The sequence below is a fragment of the Rattus norvegicus genome, chromosome 1 (assembly GCF_036323735.1).
Source record: "Rattus norvegicus strain BN/NHsdMcwi chromosome 1, GRCr8, whole genome shotgun sequence".
Taxonomy (NCBI): domain Eukaryota; kingdom Metazoa; phylum Chordata; class Mammalia; order Rodentia; family Muridae; genus Rattus; species Rattus norvegicus.
Genome location: NC_086019.1, coordinates 261,642,940 through 261,658,934, shown reverse-complemented (window position 1 = coordinate 261,658,934; position 15,995 = coordinate 261,642,940). Strand labels below are relative to the sequence as shown.

The 15,995-nt window shown below is 39.9% G+C and overlaps 1 protein-coding gene across 3 annotated transcripts in view; it reads left to right on the top strand.

The window, feature by feature from the left end:
* Positions 1-11,423, top strand: part of Rccd1-ps1 (RCC1 domain containing 1, pseudogene 1) — a 28,167-nt gene extending 16,744 nt beyond the window's left edge. For all 3 annotated transcript variants that reach the window (XR_010063296.1, XR_010063294.1, XR_010063297.1), the window contains exon 4: positions 5,284-11,423. The gene's annotated coding sequence lies outside the window, so the exon portion shown is untranslated. The remainder of the gene's footprint in view (positions 1-5,283) is intronic.
* The last annotated feature ends 4,572 nt before the right edge of the window (positions 11,424-15,995 follow it).

Genomic DNA, 15,995 nt, shown 5'->3' with positions numbered 1-15,995 from the left:
GTAAGAGGTGGGCCTTTGAGGGCAGAGATATCAGGATTAGGATTAGAGCCTTATGAAAGGGGCCAGGAAGAGTAATGCACCACTTAATGGGGACACAGCAAGAAGACATTTATTGTGAGCCTGGACGAGGGCACACTACACGTAGCCCGTGGAATCGTGCATTTCCTAGCAGCCAGAACTGTGAGAAGTACATTTATTTCTGTTGTTTCTAAACCACTCAGTTCGTGGTATTTGTTACAATAACTTAATCAGAAAGAACTCATTTCTTATTTATTGAATTTCAAATTTGTTTGAAATGTGTGCAAAGAAACAGTTGAAGATATGACAATCTGACTCTGAAACCGATTTCTGGTTGGGAGTATAAAATTAGGAGTTCTACCCTGAAGATAAAAATACTGTTGGGAATTATAGACCAAATAGGGAACTTAGGCTTGACCCTGAAATCTTGAAAATCTTTGAATCTCACTATCTAGTGAGATTTCCCCCTCCCCAAGGCTACATACTCTGGCCCACAACTCCTGCAGAAGGTCTCTGCTTTATCAGAGACCACAGCAGTATTAGGAAGACCAGGAAACTCCTGCTCTTCCATAGGTCAAGACCCTGAACCCCCTGCCAAGACACTGCATACCATTTGCTAACACTCCCTAGAGTCCCTCCTCCCCCAGCTGTCCCTAATAGCATCTCGACTCCTCGACTCCATATCCCTGCTCACAACTACTGCAAGACCCCTGCTCTACACAAGGTCAAACCAGTACCTAAAACCACAGCAGCCGTGCCAGTGTCCAGAATCTCAGAGATGCCATTGTCACCCAAAGCTCTAGAAGTCACACAGGCCACAAAACCCAAGGGGAGATATGCTACTGGACCTGAGGACTCACTGATCACCATCACTGAACCACACCCTAAGCCTCTGGCTAATTCTTTTGAGTGCTGTATACCTCAGGAAATGAGCAATGCTTCAATGGCTGCCTCTGATCCTCCTATCACACTCCGAAAACTACACAAAAGAAAAAAGGACATTGCTACCCACCAGGTTCTAAAATTTATATTTAATCTCCCAGTAATGGCTGATTTTAATTTTACACCCACTGAGTGACCAAGGCGGAGTTGTATCAGTCTTCTGGAGGTGATAGATAATGGATGGATTCATTTATTATCACACCATTATTAAGTCAGTGAGCTGTAAAGCTGGGTGAACTGAGTTGCTGTCTCATTTTTGTCACTCACAAGCTGGGTGACTCAGGAAAACATACACTCTAGTCTCAGGTTCCGTGAAAAAGATTCACGGGAGTTATTGCTGAGTTGCGTGAGAGGGAAATAGCATCTGGCCTGGTACAGGGTTGGCGCCTGGAGATTATCCAGATAAAGCTGTTTTAAAGTAATTGATGAAGGTGACCACAGAGCTCTCTGGGATGAGGACATGATGCTCACAAACCATCTACTCCATAATCTGACTTCTTTGAATTCAGAAGAGGGAGGATTTCCTTCTTTTCCGTCTCATGGAAAGTCTCAAGGAGGCACAGAAGAAGCCTGGGTAGGTGGTGACAAATGGGGAGACCGGATACACATGGTGGCCCTCTGGCTTTGATGGCGATGTGTTAGTCTATCAGTAATATGTTTGGCATTGATTATCCATACGATTATTCTTTTCTGTTCCCTAAACTCACAAAGCCCTCCATACTCTGTACATATACCACAATCTGGTCTTTAGGAAAACACACAGTTCCAATGGAAAAATAACATTTCCCACCTGCATGCTATCTGATTATACCTTTGTTGAGTAGCCTCTCTTCTTCTGAAGACTAACCTATTCTCCAGGCGGTTTTCTAATTCTCCCAGGAAGAGTAGACGTTTCCTCTCTCTGTGTGGTTCGTCCACTGTGGGCAGGTTTTCGTTATTACACTAAGCACATTACACTATAATTATTTGTGATTTCCCACAAGAAGCGCTGCACTGTTCCTGAGGATTCCATTTCTTTACCCAAAGCATCTCTTCATGCGCTCGTTAAGTCCCATAATGCAAATGTGTTGTCTGGAGGGAAACGCACTAAAAGTAATATATGAATTTTTATGCTTAGAAGCTGGTATACTCTTAAAAATACAAAGCGAGAATGAGAATGTGCCCAACTTTAATCTCTGGTCTGTAACTGTAGAACTATGTTAAGAGTAGTAAGTTTTTTGACATTTCCTGGTGGCCCTGGGGGAAGCTAGACAGGCTTCAAGCATTGACCTGCTACTCTGGGAGTGCTGCCCTGAGGCCTGTTTGGTGGAAGAAGTTACATCCAGCCTGTGATTTTAAGATGCTCTGCTAAGGTTATCATGTCTACCCGGAAGTCAAACATAGTAACCAACAGGATTCGTTATTTCCACTTATGGCATAATTCACTGAATGTCACGCACAGTCCTAAGTATTTTAGCTGCATTAAACAAGTTTGAGTGGTGGCTAGTTTCTGCACTGTATGAGTCAGAAAGATGAGGTGATTTTTCTCAAGGTGTTGTGAGTCCTGCAGGCTTGACTGTAGACAAATCTGTACTCAAACATCGTGATATAGTTTGATATAGAATGCATAATTCAGGCACCTCATTAGATAGGGGCTTGCTGAGGGATATTCTAAATGAATGCCAATGAACACTCCAGATGACAGTATTTACGGCAGACAAGAAACGGTCATAAGGAAGTTTGGGGGCTACCAAGTTTCTTAGCCTTTACCTAACTTTGTAAACTTCCAATCTTAGATGATTTAGTGGCACATGGAGTTGATTCCAGTCAACAAACCTTATGACGAGGCAGTCTTAGCCAGGGTTACTTTTGCTGTGATGAAACACCATGGCCAAAGCCAGTTTGTGGAGGAAAGGATTTCCTTTTGAGTTACATGTCCGTATCATTATTCACTTTAGAGCTGGGACAGGAATTCAAATAAGGGAGGAACCTGAAGGTAGGAACTGATGCAGAAGCCACGGAGGGATGCTGCTTCCTGTCTTGCTACCCATGGCTTGCTCAGTCTGTTTTATTATAGAACCCAGAACCATCAGGGCTGGACACTCCCCCCATCAATAGCTAATTAAGACAATGCCTTACAGCTCGATCTTCCAGAGGCATTTTCTTTTTCACTTGAGGTTCCCTCATCTCCAATAATTCTAGTTTATGTCAGGTGTCATACAACTAGCCAGCCCAATGCTTCTCAGGATATCTTGGTAAGACCTATAGATTTTGCCAAAGATGGTCCGCGTGAAGACAGATTTATCTTCCAGTGGGGCATCAGGAGAGGTACTCCAGTGATTTGCTCTACAGTCCACTATTTTCAACTGAGAAGTCTGTTCTCTTTATTACAATAGTTAAAAAACCATTCCCTCTAATTAACAAAGGACTAGTGTTGGGGATTGGTTCTAATCCTTTGTCTTAATTTGGTTCCCAGAATTATATGGGATCTAGGTGTGTCCAGACACTGAGAGTTTCTGTCCCCGGTTGGTTTTTGATTGGTCAATGAAGGGCCAGCAGCCAATGGCTTGGCAGAGGGACAGAGGTGGGACTTTTAGAACTCCAAGGCAAGAAACACAGGGGAGAAGAAGGGAATTTGGTCTTGAGAAGGCATAGGGTGGACCACGCCATGATGGGGAAACGGTAAGATCATAAACAAAAGTCTACCAACATGTGAGTCAGGGAAGTGGCCCTAGGGGCTACACTCTCATTGGGTTTGGGGTAGCAGAGATAAAATAGAGATTTAGAAAGTGTTAACTCAGGAATACTGGAGGGGAGTGTGTGCTAGCCATGGGAAGGTTTGGAATTGTTCACCCATTACCTCTGTGGTGTGTGTGTGTGTGTGTGTGTGTGTGTGTGTGTGTGTGTGTGTGTGTGTCTTTCATTTGGGAATCCAAAGAATTCTGGCAGGTGGCAAGTGTGAGAGAATTAACAATTCACCGCTACGAAGGAGGATATTTTTGTTCATTATTTTATGCCTGACACCAAACATAGTACCTAGAACATATATGGTCATTGTTTGGTATTTATAGAATGAATGTTGACAGATAATTTTATTGATACTGAGGAAAACCGTACTTGGGACATTTCAGACTTCTAGGAAAAGAATATGAAAGGAGACCCTTCTCCTCCTCTATTTTCCTGAAGCACTGTATATGTTCTCCTCAGATATTGGTTAAAATGTTTTAGAGTTTACTTCATTTATAAAATAATTTGAAATTGTTTTTGCAAGAATAATGAAGAATAGAAGGAAAAGGGCTGAACCTTAGTCCTTCTGTATGCTATAATTACTCTAACTAAAAAGATGCTTGAAAACATAGCACCAGAATCCTAAAGTATTATTGGACTAAGAAAACACCTCGAAGAAGAAATTCTCCATAAGTGGAAAACCTCCAATTTTCTACCTGTAAGCCAAAAAATAGGTAATGTGCTCAAAGAGCCTCTGATATTAAATTATGGCATTGGGATATTTCACCTAAAGCTGTGCACCAGGCAAGAAAGCCTTTGTGTTTTATTTCACTAAGGCATTGAAGGGTCTAATGCTCTTGACATGAGATCAGGACAGAATAAAATAGAGGTTTAGGGGTTGCCTGAACTTCAGAATGTAAACCTAAATGCTGAGTCTGAGCATTAGAATTGTGGTTCATCTAACGAAAGATCTTAATTTCATTTTAAAGGTGAATCACACGACTTAAAACATGCTTGTGGGGAAAAAACACGGCAGGTCAATGTCTTTGATTTTAGAAAATTATTTTTATAGAATAAATTTTTTACTTCTTTTATATTATTTTTGGCCATTAATAATATATCCAGTTTTGCTTCTGTCCATCTTTGTTTAAAGAAGAAAAAAATTAGAATTACTTTAATTTCACTGCTTGATCCCAAACATATTTTCACAGGCAATGGGAAATTAGCTCTCAAAGATTTAAGAGAAATGGTGGAATCTTCTAGAAGGTAACAGATATCAAAGACAGTTCTACACTCCAAAGTTTGCAAGTGGTGAGGGTCAATGCTCAGGGGTGCACGCTATTATTATTTATTATAAGGAGATACTGAGAGCAACGTCAAGTACTGTCTTACTCTCACTTTGTTCTAATTATGGGCATAACTTATGGCTACATCTAAGTGATGGAGTCCTGTCGTTTTTGATGCTCACATTCAAGCACCTATAGTCAAAGGGGAGGAATGATATAATAATAGTATATAATATAGTGATATAATAATATAGTTATACTACTATATTACTGTTTAGTCTCTTGGTCTCTGTCTCTTCTCGCTCCTTTTCTGTTACATCTCTGTTTCTAGCTTTGAAGAAGCAAGCTCTCATGGATTCCCGAATTCCAGAGTAATTAACTTTAGCAACACACTGAGTGCTTCTGAAAGCAGACTTTTCTGAAGACAAGACTCTGATGGAAGCCAGCCATGTTGAGCCCTTTGACTGCAGCTCTAAGTCGAGGACCTAACTCAGTCTGCTCAGTGCGTGCATGCATACACCTGGAAAATGAATGGTAACATCAGTTACTTGGTTTGCTGTGTTAATTAGAAGAGAGTACTATCTCACACTGATATTCTCTTAAGACTATATCATTCTTAAGAATATACAATTTTGGAAACCAACATAGAAAAGTACGATAAAAGATATCACAGTTTATGAATCTCAAAATCATAATACCTGACGCCTTCTGGAAGTGTCTACTGTGGTCCATTCCTCCTGACTATTATTCAGTCTCATTTTCCCCCTATTAGTTATGCTGACCCCACTAAAGACAAGGAACATTGTACTGCTTAGGACAGAATTCTTAAAGCAGAATACAGGCAAAGTGGATGAGACTCAGGCTATAGAGATCTTAAGCTCACCTGAAAAAAAAATCCCACAATAGGAGGGAAATTGAATTAACAAAGGCCAGGTGGATATTACTTATTAGCCCAGTCAAGATGAGATTTATAACAGGAAACTGAGCTCTCTGCCTTGGATTTGTTTTCTTTTGTCATGGCCTCATTCCAAGTCATATTCTTTCCTCATTAAGATAAGACATGAACCCCATCTGACATCAGATGTTCACAAGGCTCGACCTGTCCTCCTTCACTGAGGAGGACCATGGTAGAGATGTTAATTCTATACCCATATCAAGTTTTCTTTCTGGATGCCCGGGAGGGCTGTATTTCCAGGGTTTCCTTATAGCTGGGCTGAGGCCAAGGGGATGGATGAATAGGAGGGATGAGAGAACGGCATCACTACCTGGCTGTGTTAAAGACAATGCTTCATTCCTTATACCCAAATCTCTCTTTCCTTTGCCGTTATGTCTTACCGGCCCCATGGTTCAGATGGAGAAAGGACAACACAGTAAAGGTTTGAGCAAACTGAGGTGGGTGTGTCGTGGGCAACAAATAAAGCTGGATTATATTAAAGTGCTGAAGTATGAACTTAATTATTTGTACCTTCCATCTGGTCTAGCCTACACAACTTGATATGCAAATCACTTTCCCGGTTTCCCAACAGCTAACTTAGCACATTAGGGTTGTTCTTATACCCAGCAGCTGTAGGATACTTCTAGCAATGGCAGTTGCTCGTAAGGAAAGCCATCCCCAGGTGATTGGAAATGTGAAAAAACACACCCTAAGGACATTACTTGTCTTTTGAGAGATTCATTATGATACATCATGGTCAATATCCCCAGTCATGAGTTCAACTCTTGCCCAAAAGTCAACCAAGAAGTTCAGAGATAACTGATCCAAAACCAGAATTTTGGTGTGCATTTGCCAGCACAGATTCTCTGGACATTTTTAGTCCACTAAACAAATACTTCGTTAACCTGAAAATTTTTATATTACTTACACTGGTTTCATGTCTGTGAATTTATATGACTCAGTTTTGTGTGTCTGTTTAAAAATATGAGGGCTCAATGTAAATTCCTTATTTTTCTGCTAATAACATGCTTTGTTTCTGCTTTGCTTTTTATTAAACGTTAATACATTTATATTGGAGAAGAAGTCAATCCTTTCCTTTGCAAATCCCACGGAAGTAGAGAGTTAGACTCCAGAGATCATGATTAGCATCATAGTGTGTAAGCTTTTCTACATTAGTATTATCCCGGGGACAATTTTCATTATAGAAAATCTTCTTGTTCTGAGGAAATGGGATGAGGAATGTTAGCACGAGACTGTGAGAAAATTCCGTTCTCTGTACTAGCCTTTTAATGATACGAGGGGAGACATCTTTCGTGGTGTACTTTTCGTTGTTTATGAATTTTAAACCACCGGGGAGCATTCTGCTTCCTCAATTAGACAACAGCTAGGAATATAACTAATATTTCTCTTAAGGTTATTTTTCTCATTGGCAGTTACATTTTTATACTTTAAGTTGAAGAGACCAAAAAAGAGCTTTTTTTTTTTCTTTTGGTGTGTGTAGAATTGAGCTAAATTAGTAAATTGTCTAAATTAGTAGCAGCAACAAAGCAGTGCTGACAATTCCGCACCCACAGGAGTCCTGCAGGAGCCAGCAGGTGCCAGAGCTCACCTCACAGACTCCAGCACTTACTTTGCCACAGTAGTATCTGTCACTTTCTCTCCCTTGAAGACTTGTTCTGACATTGGCATTTTAACTGTCCTATTATGGTGAACACACTTGTCATTGCTGTCCTTACAGCTTCTTTATTAAGGGTGGAACTCGAAGACTTTACATAATCTGATTTTTTCAAAATACAGCTGTAATTCTCTGATTTTTAACTGGGCTGCCTCACCCTTCCACAGTCAATGCTCTCATATGGTTAGGCCTATCCCTACCATTTTTGCCTTTTGTTTTCTATATAACTCAGATTTAGTTTTTTGTTAGATTTTTTTTTAAAAAAATAGCTTACTTCTCTCCTTTATTATATTCTGCCTATGTGAAATTTCAAGTGGAATCTTTTTCTTAAATTTGTTGCATTATTTTTAAGTTAAAATTTAAAATTTAAGGATTAAATAAACATACTTTTATTTTAATTAGAAGCTAGTTTAGGCTTCGAAGTCCCTCAACACCGTCAACCTCTGCAATGGATGTACATGGCTCTGTACATCTTATACCAGAGCATTAGTCTTCTCGCCAAGCCTCCTCCTTCCCCAAGGGTCACTAAAGTCCTTGGCTAGTGCCGACGGAATCCTGTTTGACTCTGTGATCACCATTTATTGAGCAATTTTTAAACCAAATCTTCACAGTTACACTGCCTAGAATCTATCCCAACAAGCATGTCCCCTTTCTCCTGCCTACTTCCTACCCCTCTTACTGTCACTTAAGCATTCCAGCAAATGTCCCCATTCGTAATTATTTCCATTATTGTCGTGTCTGAAATTATACTGTTTTTCTTGATGACCGAAGAGAAAAATACCATCTGCTGAGAGAGCCCAGGCTCCTTTGGTCTTTAATTAACATGCAAAGTCTTTTATCATTGCATTCTTTTCCTGTTTGACATGAAAATGTCTTGGGCTTCTTATGTTGAAATATATACTCAGGAATAATATTTAGCCTCCATTAAAGCCTTTAAATCACCAGCTCCATCTTTTTATTCTTGTTTCTAGTGCTGCCTACAATATGATCCCATTTCCCACCTTCTGTCGGGGATAACTCTCTCTAAAGGAACACCACCTGTGGCCTCTTGAGAGCCGAACTCCACAGATGGCACATTTATGTAGCATGGTCCCTACAAATGTACCAGCTCGTGGTATTTTAAGGTTCCCACTTCTTCTTTTAGAGCTGGACAAGTCCCTCTAGACTGAGTGAGGATGGCCCTGGAAAATGACATCTTGTTTTGACAGCATGATATGAATTTCTCTGGGAAGGCACAGGATTGGTTTATATATTTGTAAATTAGAAGTTAGGGCAAAACTTTATAAATTAGGAACTTTATAGATTAGGGCAAAAATGTATAAATTCGACGTTTGGAAGTGAGGAAAGAGTAAGCTTCTCTGTATTTTTATGGCTGATTCTCATTAGTTGTCGAAATGGGAATACTTGCTTCTTTGTGATAATGTGAGAGAACGGTGAGTGCTAATAGGTTTGGATTGCCCTGTTGTCTGACACAGGGCCCCAGAAGACTGGTCTCCTCTAGTAGTAACAGTAACATTTCTGAGAATAATTGCCAAGGCTACTCTGACCCATGGTGTTCCAGTAGTACACAGGCGTGACCAGAGATAGTAGCCTCTGACAATTGCCTTGAAATACAATAAAGGTCTTCACTATGGTCACTGTCATTGGGACTTCCGGTAAGATTTCCGCCTCAGACTATGGTGTGCTCACCTGTAAAATAGGAAAATAGCACAATTCAGTTGCCACAGGGCTCAGTTAAATCCAACATACGCAGTGCTTAATAAATGGTAACAGTTTTTCCAGTAAACATATGACTGGTTTTTGGTCATCTACGTGTCAGACACCAAGCTACACTGATTGGCAGCTGTCAAAGTGCAAAGCACAGTTCCAACATCCAAGGAGCTTACCACTCTGTAAAAGGAACAAAAGAAATCACTCCCCAAAGACTCCACATGGACAGACCCAGGGCTCCAGCTGCATATGGAGCACAGGATGGCCTTGTTGGGCACCAGTGGAAGGAGAAGCCCTTGGTCCTGCCAAGGTTGGACCCCCAGTGCAGGGGAATGTTGCAGGGTGGTGGTAAGGGGGTGTGGATGGGGGAGAACCTTTATGGGGGAGGGGGAGGAGATAGGGGGCTTATGGACAGGAAACTGGGAAAGACAGTAACATTTGAAATGTAAATAAAGAAATATATCCAATTTAGAAACAAAGCCTTTTATACTGACGTCTGTGTCTCTGCAGGTGCTCTGATGGTAGAGAGAGGGAACAGAAGACAGTGAGTTGAAGATGGGGTGGACAGTGGAGACCTCCGTGTCCCTCATGGAATGCAAGCATCTGAAATTCTTTATCTCCAGCACGAGTTTATAGGAACAGGTCATATTTTGTTGTTTTAGAGATGATGAAGTCTGTGCTGTTATCAAGTCATAAGATGTAATTGAGGCAGTTTCTGGGATTCTTCTCTTGCTCTGGTGCCCAAGGTCTTTGCTACAGAAGCTTGATTCCTTTCAAAGTTGCAAGGAGGCTAAAATTTACAGACTGGATTTTAGCATAAATTTAGAATGGAACCGACTTTATGGTAAGAGCATGAAAGGAAGCAGTTACTGCCCTTTCTTATCTCAGGTACTGAAAGGAGAACTCATCGTCGCTCCACCAGAACTATTTAAATGTGTTAAGAATGCTGTTTGCACATTTGATTGTATTAGAAGGCATCAATAAAAGCTTTCCAGAAAGAGTTTTCTCATCAGAAACAAAAGAGACAGGAATACATTTGTAACTATGGAGACATTCTCTCCATGTTTTTTCACACTTAGAAGGTACAAGCTTTCATATCAGGTGATAAGGAAAATGTGGACACAATCACCTATTTCTTATTAATAACCAGTTTTTAATAAGAAAGAGAAACTTATCTGGAGACTATCCCTTTAAGTAACTACATTAAAAGCAGCTATGTAATTATTACTCAAGTCCTAGTGTAATTGAACCTGATTTGAACAAAGTTTTCCTATCATAATAAGATCTGAGAAGCAAATGGAGACGGGTAATAGGCTTTTCAGACTGGTCATCTGGTGTCACTCTGGAAACAATGGAGAGCTATTCCTTAGAATACTGTCTGAGGGACATTGTGCAGACCAGTCTGAAATGGCCTCATTGGAAAATCACATGCCCATTTTAATTTTCACCTCACGGTCTCAACAGTGACTGGTCGTCTACTGAACCATTTGCTGTACATCAAGATGGCAAGTAAAAGATTGCCATGCTCGAAGGAGAGCTGGTTCTGAATTATCTCTGTATCTGTACAGAAAAAGGAAAAAAAGGCTCTTAATTTTCCAATACACATAGTTTAATTAGCAATGCATTATTTATTTAAACGTTGATGCTAGGATCTGAAGATTTTCAGGAAACAAGTAGATTTTTTTCTTTTTCTTTTCTTTTTTATTATGTATTTTTATTTTGTATTTGTATTTTTTATTATGTATTTCTTTACTTATATTTCAAAGGTTATTCCCCTTCCTGGTTTCCTGTCCATAAGCCCCCATTCCCTTCCCTCCCCCTCCCCCATATGGGTATTCTCCCTATACATCCCCCTAATTGCCCTCCCCCATATTTTCCTGCACTGGGGGGTCCAACCTTGGCAAGACCAAGGGCTTTCCTTTCCACTGGTGCCCCAACAAGGCTACATATCCAGTTGGAGCCCTGGGTCAGTCCATGTATAGTCTTTTGGTAGTGGCTTAGTCCCTGGAAGCTCTGGTTGGTTGGCATTGTTGTTTTTATGGGGTTGCAAGCTCCTTCAACTCTTTCAATCCTTCCTCTATTTCCCCCCAAGGGGGTCCTATTCTCAGGTCAGTGGTTTGCTGCTAGTATTGACCTCTGTATTGGACATGCTCTGGATGTGTCTCTCAGGAGAGATCTATATCCAGTCCCTTTCCGCATGCATTTTTTAGCTTCATCAATCTTATCTAGTTTTGGTAGCTGTATATATATATATATATATGGACCACATGTATGTCAGGCTCTGAATGGCCATTCCTTGAGTCGCTGCTCTAAACTTTGCTTCCATATCCCCTCCTATGAATATTTTTCCCCTTTTAAGAAAGAGTGGGAACATCTGCATTTTGGTCATCCTTCTTCTTGAGCTTCCTGTGGTCTGTAGATTGCATCTTGGGTAATTTGAACTTTTTGGCTAATATCCACTTATCAGTGAGTGCATGCCAAGTGTGTTTTTCTGTGATTGAGTATTTTTTCTAATGTTATAGAGCACATAATTATACAAAGTGTTGAGCATCGTCATGATACTTCTGTACATGCATACAAAATAGTTTGATGATATTCTGCTCTACTAGTGTGCCTTGCTTGCTTTCTCTTTTCTTCGTCCTTTTGTACTACCACACTTTCTCATGCTAATGAGAGAAAATATGCAATATTTATCTTTGTGAGTCTGACTTGTTTCCTTCAGCATAATGATACCCAGTGCCATGCTCTTTGCCCGGAGTGCACGGTTTAATTCTTCCGAATAAAATGGAATAGAAGTCTCATGTGTATATACCACATTTTATCAATGTATCTGTTATCTAAGTTGATTCCATAGGTGAATTCTGAAACATTGCCACTATAGAATGGCTCTGTGAGAATTACTATTTTAAGCTAGATTTTATTCTTTTGGGTATATCCCTGGGAAGTTTCTCACTACATCCTTTGGCAGTTCTAACTTGAATTTTTTTAAGGAGCATCCACACTGAGTTCCTCAGTCTCTAGATTAATTTACATTCTTAACAACAGTGTATAAAGGTTCAATTCTATTGGCAATTGACAGCTGCCGGGAGAGGTAGAGCCAGTTTTCTCTAAGGGCTTAGGCCCTCGTCGGTTGCCCATGCCCCAGTGGAAGGTCACAGTCTGGGTACAGGAACAGCACAGATTAGACTTGGGGAGTTAAAATTAAAAGGATATAAAGTTGGTTGGGTAGTGAAGGGGTATAAAAGTGGGAGGAATCAGGGAGAGGGGCAAATATAACCAAAACACATTGCAAGTAATTCTCAAGGAACAAATTGAAAAACCAGGGGATAAAAAAGATCCAGTTTCACTCATTTTCTCATATCTTCATGAATATAAAACCATTGAACTAAGGTAAGATAGAATCTTACTGTGCTTCTGATTGGCTACAGACATTAAATTTTAATGCACTTATTATTTGTATCTATTAGACATCTTCAAACTTCAGAATGGGAAATGATTTTATTTTAGAGCAACACCACCACCACTAACAACAAACAAATAGTGGAAGAAAGCATAATAAATTAGATTTACAAAATAAAACTTTTATGCCATCAAGAGAGCAAGTTCTGTTTTGGGGGGAAATAATATAACTTCTCACATGAAACTTAAATCTAATGAAGAATTTGTATCAAACAAATACACAGAAATATTTTCAACAGTGAAGTAACGCCATCATGTTGTAAATGTCTATCACTCTAGAAGCTGTGTTACCCAGACTTTTAAAAAAATAGATTGATTGCAGGAAAAGTAATACACAACAGTGACCACCCACATAGATGTGATAACTGTGGTTTCATTGGGAGAATTCTTGTCATTTATGTGTGGTGAAGATCAGGACAAAATCTGATAGATGCTTCAGTTACCTCTTGTATTCAGAGTGATACATGCTGGTATTTGGGAAGCAAGTATGACCTCTGCAAATAGGTAAGAGAACACTTTATTCATTTTACTATAAAGGAGACCATCTACGATTCTGTCCACCCTAGATCTGGTGACTGATTGGCAAACAGATTTAGTCATTAAACACAGTAGAAAGGGAAACCATGAAGGTGGGAACAATATGACGGAAATGTGTTGTGAGGATAAGGAAGATATTCCACTCAGCAATGTTCAGTTCTTTTTGTTTTTTCCTCCATCTTTATTAAATTGGGTATTTCTTATTTATATTACAATTGTTATTCCCTTTCCCGGTTTCCAGGCCAACATCCCCCTAACCCCTCCCCCTCCCCTCCTACCTGGGTGTTCCTCTCCCCATCCTCCCCAACGTTCAGTTCTTGAAAAGGTCTAAAGTCTGGGAAGAAATCAAAAAATGTTCTAAGGTTAAGTAAATCTAGAAAAAAAATGGCATACCATTTGTGAGCTAAGTACAAAAACTATTAGTTTAGGTTGTTCAATAAAAAAATAATTCTCTTTCTGTTTTTTATATTTTACAGACATGATCTCATTTTAATCTTCAAAGTAACTGTACAAAAAGATCCCCATTTTACAGTCCAGAGAGCTCTAGCAGCACGGCACTGGGAGATACTGTCTTTGATTTCAAATACACATATGCACACACTCTCAAAAGACTTTTAGGCATAAATCACTATTACATTATAAGGCATACAAGCCAAAACTACTAAAATGAAGAAATATGTAAGTCTGGGCTTGGAAAAGTCCTACGTGTGGAGCTTCTTGTCCTTTCTCGGTGGGATCCCAGCCCCTTATCCTCACTCAAACAAGACACTTACCTTGTTAAGACTCACTCTCTCAGTTTTACTAGAGTTGTATTGTCTGCACACTGTAGACTCAGCTTGGGCTGTGGTTGAACTCCATCTCCATCTGCCTTGGATCCCCTGGACGTTGTAGTGACCAAAAACTCTGAAGCTTACTCAAATGGTTGTTCTTTCCATTAGTTATACGGTTAAGACAGAGGGAGATTAATCAGAAACAATGACAGTGAGGACAAAATTAGAGTCTACTCGATACTGCTAAACTCTTTCCCTGTTTGGATAGGAAAATAATTTAAAAGTAGGTAGCATGTTTTTTTCTTTTATATTAATGGGGGGGGGGAGCAGGAAACACTGTTTGGGTTTTGGCTGTTGTAAAATTTCAGAGTCAGACAAGATTTCATAAACCAAAAGCAGTGAGTGGGGCACCCTCTTACTCAGTGGCTCACCTATGGAGCTAATCATCATGACCTCTCAAGACAAAGCTAGCCACTTACATGTTTTAAAGTTTCAAATGAAACACGCATACTTCACAACTGCATGTCCAGTCCTCCCTACAGACCAACACCAGAAACATCCAGTTCCCTTGGTATTGCTTTCTTATATCAAAGTTTATTGAAACTGTTCAACTAAGTTAGTCATCCAAGGCTCACAGCACAGCCTGGGTGTTAAATAATTGTGTTTTCTAATGTTTGAGGCTGGAAATCCAATACCATAGCCCCACAATGCTCCCAGATCTGTCCCCCAATGCATCATCCTACAGAGAGAGAGAGAGAGAGAGAGAGAGAGAGAGAGAGAGAGAGAGAGAGAGAGAGATCTCACAATCCTTTCTTGATAGGGCACAAATCTCAAGAGACTAGCATCCTCATTTAATCGTAATTATCACTTAACTTCAAATGAAGATTAAGATTGTACTGTGTCGGCTTTGGAGAGTAGTCAAGAACAGCCACTAACGTTCTGTAATTCTGTCTACAAAGTTCTGCTTCTTAAGGGAAAATCCCCCATTTAACAGGGTTCAGTGTCAGTCCTGACACATTGGGCAATCAAATGCATTATTATGATGAAGAAATTTATGACTGAAAAGAACCCTGGCAAGTCTGCCTCAATTTCCTACTGACACCCATTTTCTACAGAAGTATTGTAGACAGTCCATCCCCAGGTTCATTCCAAAGCCAGCGGTAGTGCTGTCCATTTTGTTTACAAAGGACTAGATAAAATTTAGATGCGAAACTCCTAAAAGAGAACCCGCTGAATAGGGAACGAAACAATGTCTTCTGGGAACCAGGGGGTAAAATACTTTTAGAGCATGGAAACTTGTTGAAGTGCTCTCAAAATTAATTTATACCAATTGCAGTGATTCTTATATATGAAGTCCCAACTCCATTGAATTGGTTTCATCTGTGACAATGTCACACAGCCTGCAAAGAAGATAGAAGGCCATTAGTAGACTGAATCAAAAAGAAAAGAAGAGTCTTGGAGAGGCTCACAGTCACATAAACACTTAGCCAGGAGTCATCAACTCCTCCCACAGCACCCTCATTTTTAGTATTTTGTCACTGGCTACAGCAATAGTAGTAGTAGCAGGAGGAGGAGGAGGAAGAGGAGGAGGATGAGGAGGAGGACAAAGAGGAGTAATATCTATAGTAATAATTATTGGAATAAGAATCCCAGCTGATGGCATCAAATCAGGAGGCCTGAGTGAACTACATATTCTGTTCGTCTTTGAACCAATATAAGAAACCTCAAAGGTCAATGAAAAGGTTTGAACTTTGGTTGACATAGAACTTTCTAAACTTAAAAACCTGATGTGAAATCCTTATTCTATAATAGGAGAAACTGAAGTCCAAACAAGGAGGTTACCATTCCCTTTCTCAGTCAGTACTACAGAACTAAGAGATCAAGTTCTAATATAAATATAGTATCTTCTTATCTCCATTGTGAGGTAGATTCCACAAAGACAGAGTTTATGTCTTCTT